Source organism: Mus caroli, chromosome 15, assembly GCF_900094665.2.
Source record: "Mus caroli chromosome 15, CAROLI_EIJ_v1.1, whole genome shotgun sequence".
In the NCBI taxonomy this organism is placed as follows: Eukaryota; Metazoa; Chordata; class Mammalia; order Rodentia; family Muridae; genus Mus; species Mus caroli.
In genome coordinates this window covers 46144820-46151718 of record NC_034584.1, presented here as the reverse complement: position 1 = coordinate 46151718, position 6899 = coordinate 46144820, and positions in this window count along the sequence as shown.

The following is a 6899-nucleotide window of genomic DNA, read 5'->3' as shown; positions in this document are numbered from 1 at the left end:
CAGGATTCCTAGTGTGCCCACCTTATTCCTGGTCATGATTACCAAAACAGTTTTACAAATTCCAAAACCACAACCCAGAGAAACAATTTCGCCATGAGGCAACAGAACCTTAAGACAATCTAAAAATACATTCAGCAAGTAACTTCCTGTTTCCCCTTTTCTCTCCATCCCCATTTCATTCTAAAAATTGCTAGGCAAAATTTTGTATCTGTCTTAAATACTATTTTCAGCTTAAATTCTGACCACATTAGCACTTCGGCTGGGGTTGGGGAGGAGCTGTGACTCTTCTCAGAACCTTTCCCAGGCCACCATCAGTCTATATGAGAACCCTAGTCGCCAATAACTTGAACTTGAACTCAATTTCACAGAGAAGAAAATGAAGCTTATCTGTTGAGTGCTGGTGATTCGTCCAAGCTCCATACACCAAAATCCTCACTCACCCACCCCTCTATTCCGCCTATTTCCCTGCAGATTAACCTTCTTGGAGGAAAATGGGTGGCAGGGTGGGTTAGAAACTCAAAGTCTTGTTTTGCACCCAACCCTTTCTTCCTTTAGGAAGAAGTGGTGGAAGAGGAGAATCCTGAGATGGGTTTCCATCCACTCATGCTCTCTCCCTCCCTCGTTTGCATACTTCTCTGCAACTTTGCCCCTAAAGACACTTTAGCCACCACCAAGGTTGCTGTTCCACTGAGAGCTGATCTTTGCACCTGCTCAGATATCTGAGCAGATCATGAACACACTCAGACGTGACAAAGCCGGGTCAGTCATTCAGCCAGGGGGCAACGTAGTACACTGTGGTTCCTGTCTCTCTCCTTGGCAGAGGGATAATAAAAAGTAATGATGTGGAAGAGAGCATGCTGTTGCCTTCTAAGGGTCATGTCAGTGCAATTTCTGCTGGATCCTGACAGTTTCCCTCTCCTTTAGTGAAACACCGGACAAAAGGAACACAGAGCCAAAAAGAGCACTTGTACCAGGGTCACTTCAAACACTGTAAAATAGAGTCCATACTAGACAGCCCAATATATCACAAAGATTGGTTCGTAGAACAAGAGAGACAAACTGTGGGGCCTGACACAGTGCCACCTATGTGAGGGAGATTGGACTTGTTCTTAATCATGGTTGGCCAATCTCATGAACAGCTAGCTGTGTATAACCTCTCACTTCTGGAAAAATCATTTTCTAATGGGGCAGCTGGGTTCTTGCTTGTTCTGATAAAGAGACCTATCATTTCCCTGGAACGGACGCAGAGGGTTTATCTGGTGTTCTCAGAAGAAGGGCACGGTGTTCATGTGGGAATGCACATCAGGCAGTAGATAAAGATGATGTCAGTTTGTAAAAAAAATATTTTCAAAGCTTCCAAAAGACTGACGTGTTTCTGAGGGTTCTGAGGTACTAAATGTAGCTTTCTAACATCCAAATTACAGTGATATAGCTACACCACTTGGATAGAAAGGAGTCTTTGAAAGGCTTGACTGCAGGTGTACTCAGTTGTCATCAAGACCTAGAGGGTAGCCTAGCATCTGACAGGCAATAGAGCATGCTGCTTGTCACCTTGGGAAAGCCAAGAAAGCTCTTCATTTGTTTCTATGACGACAAGGATACCTACCCTATAGGATCATTGAGAGAATTTTGTAGGTTACAGTAGGCTGGCATTTGGATAAAATTAGGTGATTTTACTGCCAGGAAAAGTAGGAAATCCATAGAAGCTGGTACAGGATGGATAAGCTCTGTGTTTTAATCTGAGGGATGCAGAAAACTCTCATGTGCTTTAAAATCTCCCTGGCAGAGGTTTTCCTTATCTCTGATGTGATGACTACCATGCAATTGGATAAAAAATTCCTCATCACTAACTCCCCGGTTTCACCTTTTGTAACACACTCCTAATGCTATGAAGTCATGTGGTGTGATTCGGAAATTCTGTTGCTTTCAATGAACACCTACGTTTCTCAAGTCACTTCTTAACATTTTTATTTGTTTGTTAGTTTGTTTTTGAAATTCCACTCTGCCCAATAAAGGGAATTTACTGTTATCGAGATATAGCTCCCTTTTGTTGTATCCATGGGTAGCCTGAAGAGGAACTGGAATTGATTATTGTAGATCCAGTAAGAAACGTTGCCAGGAAGAACGTTAGATATGCTTATTGTGTTATTTTAGCATAAATATTATGCATTGTTTGAAACTGTGAACTCTTTCTTTATAATTTTCTATGAACTATTTTGTAGCTTTGGCTGACTATAGATAACTGAACTCATAGTTAAGGCAGAAGACTTATTATAATTTTTTAGTTTAAAAATACTCACTTTTTATTTAAAATGAATGTCCATGTTTTTAAATTATCCTTGTGAGGAAATTTAATTATTACATATAATATGTTTTCACTAAATCCACTCCTCTATTCCCTCCACTCCACCTCTCTCTAATGCCTCTATGAGTCTTCCCTCATAACTTCAGAATTTTCTTCAAGAATGTGGCCCCTGAGGGGGTGCTCACACTCCAGCAGATTGTCCTATACTCGTACACAAATAAGCAACATTAATAAACAACACTAAGTGGACTCACTGAGTTTCTGTAAGATGTTACTTTAGCCAAATACTTATTTTATTAAACAAACACTTGGAAGCATCCTAGCCATGAGTTTGCAAGGCTGTAGGGTTATAGCAATCAACATTTATGTTCAAATATATTCCAACAAGACACCCTACTGAATATGACTGACAAAGAGAATAAGGAAAAGACGATCAGGCTGCCTTGAAGATGCCAGAGACAATCTGCATCAGTATTAGTCAGTGATAAACAAGGGAGCAACACAGAAGGATTAGAAATGTAGATTGCTCACAGCTACACAGCATAAAGTTGAGTGAATGGCCAATAAAGTGTTTGGGGAAAAGGAGCACATAAGAAAATAGAATAACTTGATACCATTTTAGTACCCCTCCTCCACGACTGCCCACCTCTACCACCTTTAATTCCAATAACCAGCCAGCTTCTGGCCTCCTGACCTTGAATCTGATAAGTGTAGTCAATCTTTCCCAGACTGACTAATCTCACGGAACACATCCAGTGTGACTGTAATAGTTTGTATATGCTTGGCCCAAAGAGTGGCACTATTAGAAAGTGTGGCCCTGTTGGAGTAGGTGTGGCTTTGTTGGAGTAGGTGTGGCCCTGTTGGAGTAGGTGTGTCACTGTGAGGATGGTCTTAAAGACCCTCATCCTAGCTGCCTGAAAGCCAGTATTCTGCTATTAGCCTTCAGATGAAGATGTAGAACTCTCAGCAACTCATGAACCATGCCTGCCTAGACCATGCCATGCTCCCACCCTGATGATAATGGACTGAACCTCTGCAACTGTAAACCAGCCCCAATTAAATGGTGTTCTTTATAAGAGTTGCCTTGGGGGGCTGGAGAGATGGCCCAGTGGTTAAGAGCACTATCTGCTCTTCAGAGGTCCTGAGTTCAAATCCCAGTGACCACATGGTGGCTCACAACTATCCGTAATGTAATGAGATCTGATGCTCTCTTTTGGTGCATCTGAAGACAGCTACAGTGTACTTACATATCATAAATAAATCTTTAAAAAAAAAAAAAAAAAAAACGAGTTGCCTTGGTCATGGTATTTGTACACAGCAGTAAAACCCTAATTAAGACAGTGACCATTCTTGAAAGAAACTGATCCAAGGTCCACAAAGCTCTGCAGCCTGAGTAACCACCCTCGGGGTCCTGGCCTCTATACATCTCAGTTGTTACAGTGTTAGAATTCCCTAGGTTAGCCAGCCAGCATGAGGGACTTGGAAGTCGCTATCTCTCAACCTGAAACTGCACCAAACAATAGTAGTCTTTAGAAATGTTTCCAGTTCCTGAACCCCTGAACCAGATTGGACAGAAAGAAAGAGAGAGAGAAAGAAAGAAAGAAAGAAAGAAAGAAAGAAAGAAAGAAAGAAAGAAAGAAAGAAAGAAAGAAAGAAAGGAGTGTTTTTATTTACATCTCTTCCCCTCTTGAGAGGAATTGGGAATAAATTTTGAGCTTTTAAACCAGGACCTGCCCTTCAAGCAGGCATCTCTTCTCTACTTGAGCCTTGGCTTTCTAAGCTACCAAAATAGACAAACAAAAATTAAAAGCCTGAAATAGTACTTTGTCATGATGATGTCATGATCATCATCAAGACAAAATAATGCAAAAATATGAGCGAGTACATGTTTTACCTGAATCTAGCATCCTATGGTATCCAAAGTTTGGGGGTTTTGAGGGGGTTTTTAACTGTTTTTTTTCCCCATACTGTGAAATATCTTCTCTTGAGAATAGGTTCAAGTATAACCATCCCTGTTAAAAAAGAAAAACATCCAGACAGGTGATGCAGAAGGGAGGCCAGAAGTTGCATGTTTGTGTGTGTGTGTGTGTGTGTGTGTGTGTGTGTGTGTGTGTGTATGTGTTAAATAAATTTTATCCGTCACATACTGAGGCCAAATCCCTATTTTTTTTTCAGTGATGCTGATCTCATCAGACATTCTCAAGCCATAACACCACGCTGTGCTCCGAGACCTACATACAGCAGTCTCTCCAGTCAAAGCCACCTTCCATCTGACCAATATTTTTGCTATTGCTGCTCCTTCCATTCGTGGCTAGCTTTCCTGAAGTGGTTCCCAGTTCCTATCTTGGTGACACATTTTCTGCTAGTGCTAAGAGCCACTGGTTCTTCTTGATGAAATGCTTCACAATGGTGAAAAGTAAACAGGAGAGAGTAGAGCTGGGAGAAGCATAAGCTTTGCAGCCAGCATAATGATGCCCCAGAGTCATCAGGCAGATCTGAGATGCCCGGTGTTCAGTCACCTCCACCAAGCAGTTCCTGCGCAGAACCCCTCAAAGTGATGCACACACTGCTTCCTTGGCCCTTCATCTGTTGCTAAGTACTACACCCTGGGTTTCTAGATATGTTTACAGTTTGTGTATCCCCTTCAAAGAGAGCCTGTCCTCTCACAATTCTTGATGTCTGAATGTCATGTAGGTGACCTGTGTTCCTACTTTGTACTTACCTATAATAATGAGCCCAACACAAGCAAGTGCTCCGTAGACAAGCTGGCAGCCAAGACCAAATGGCCTGGCTCAAAAGTAAATACACTGGCAAGCGCGGCCTATGAAGTTCTTCTTTCTGGAATATATATTTAGAAAAGGGGACATTGCGATATTTAACAATGAACAAGAAAGTCAAAAGAAGCTAACGTCCATTTTGCTGCTGTGGCAAGCAGCAAAGTCTCAGCCAGGCATAATTTATGAACAGACAGAAAGTACGTGGAGTGGAGCTTAAGAAAGACTGGTGCAGAAAGAGGAGAGCAAAGCAGACAAGCAGGAAAGAGAAAGACCTTGAGGAGAGGACATGGCTGTCTGTCAGTTCCAGAGCCTTCTGGACTGATTCCACTTCTCTCAGGAGATCTTTACAATAGTCTTTTCCAAGGAGACGTCTTGGCTAGAACAACCCTTTGTTCTGATTAACCACTAGATAAACGTTACTCTTTCCTGATTTATCGATACAGTCAACTATTCATCTCATCAAACATTCTGACACGCATACTTTAAAGCACTGATTCAGTTAAAGAATTCTTGCCCACCTACCATGGGCTAAGCCTTTGCTGCATGCCTTGTTTGTACTGAGCACTGAACTGGAAGCTTCCTAAATTGTGTTTGTGTTTTTCTGGGCACTGGACAGGAAGATGAGAAGAACATAAGAGTGGCCTAAAGGTGCCAGGGATGTTTAGGAAAATAGAAGAATGTTCATCAAATGGCTAAGAGAGGTCTCCCCATCCCTTAATTCTCCTTTACGCCAGCCGACTCCAGCACCCACAGTAGAAACACGTATAACGTCTGAATTTTTCCTTTGTTTATTCCCCTGTCGATCTGCCCCACCTTAAGAGAAGATTGAGAGTAGGGCTTTCACAGCAATGCCCCCTGATCCTGCCCTGTGGTTGAGGAATGTGTTTCACTCCATCCCCTGCCCAGTCCCTCAGCCTTTCATATGCCACCGCCTGTCACGAGGATGTCACAGCACAGCAAAGGACAGCTTTAATTCTAAGGATTATTCTCCTCTGTCAGCTTTAAAAAGGTAGAGGGAAAGCATGCCTGTATTCCCGCCTTACAAAAGAGTAAAGTATTGCAGTGACTAGATGGGGGAGATCGCGGGGCCACCGGGTGTCTGGAAAGGTCTGTAAGATCAGGTTCGCTTTCATGTCCAAATGGGAACCGAGCAGATGGCTCCTCTCAGGGCTGTTTACTCGCGCTACAGCTCTGTTTGAAAAGACCTGCTGCTGAGAGCAGAGGCTGGGGCACAGGAGGACACTGCAGTCACTCGGAGTCAGCCATCTAGGTCAGGGGCTCCAGAGCCATGCTTCAGAGTGGGCGTGGGAGTTGGCGGGCCGCATTAAGCATCTCCAAAGCCTCACAGGCGCTGCCTGCTTCTCCGCAGTGAGATAGAGACTCAGCAGCTGTGGAACATCAAAGCTCCCATCTTTAGGCTACAAACAATATTAGCTAAGCCTGGTTAAGGTTTGTAATTTCCAGTAACAGGGCAGGGGTGGGACAAGTAATTGGCAGCCAGGGCCTCTAATCAATATCAGATTGGCAGTAAATTAGTTGTTTAATTAAATAAAGGTAATTTGTTGAATTGCCAATTATCTTCCCAATATGAGAGACCTCAATTCAATAAAACAAGAGTCTGGTGAGGAGAGAAAACCACTCTGCAGGCTCTCTACAGCATTTCACCATGAAATCTTCCTTCAGGAGGACGCTTGCGCCTATATAGATACACCAGGACCTTTCACAAGGTTAATGATCCAGACTGCCACCTTCCAACACGGTTGCAAAGGTCAAACTGCGGTTTCAGTCGGAGCTGAGCTGGCTCCTAGTTAGATTGC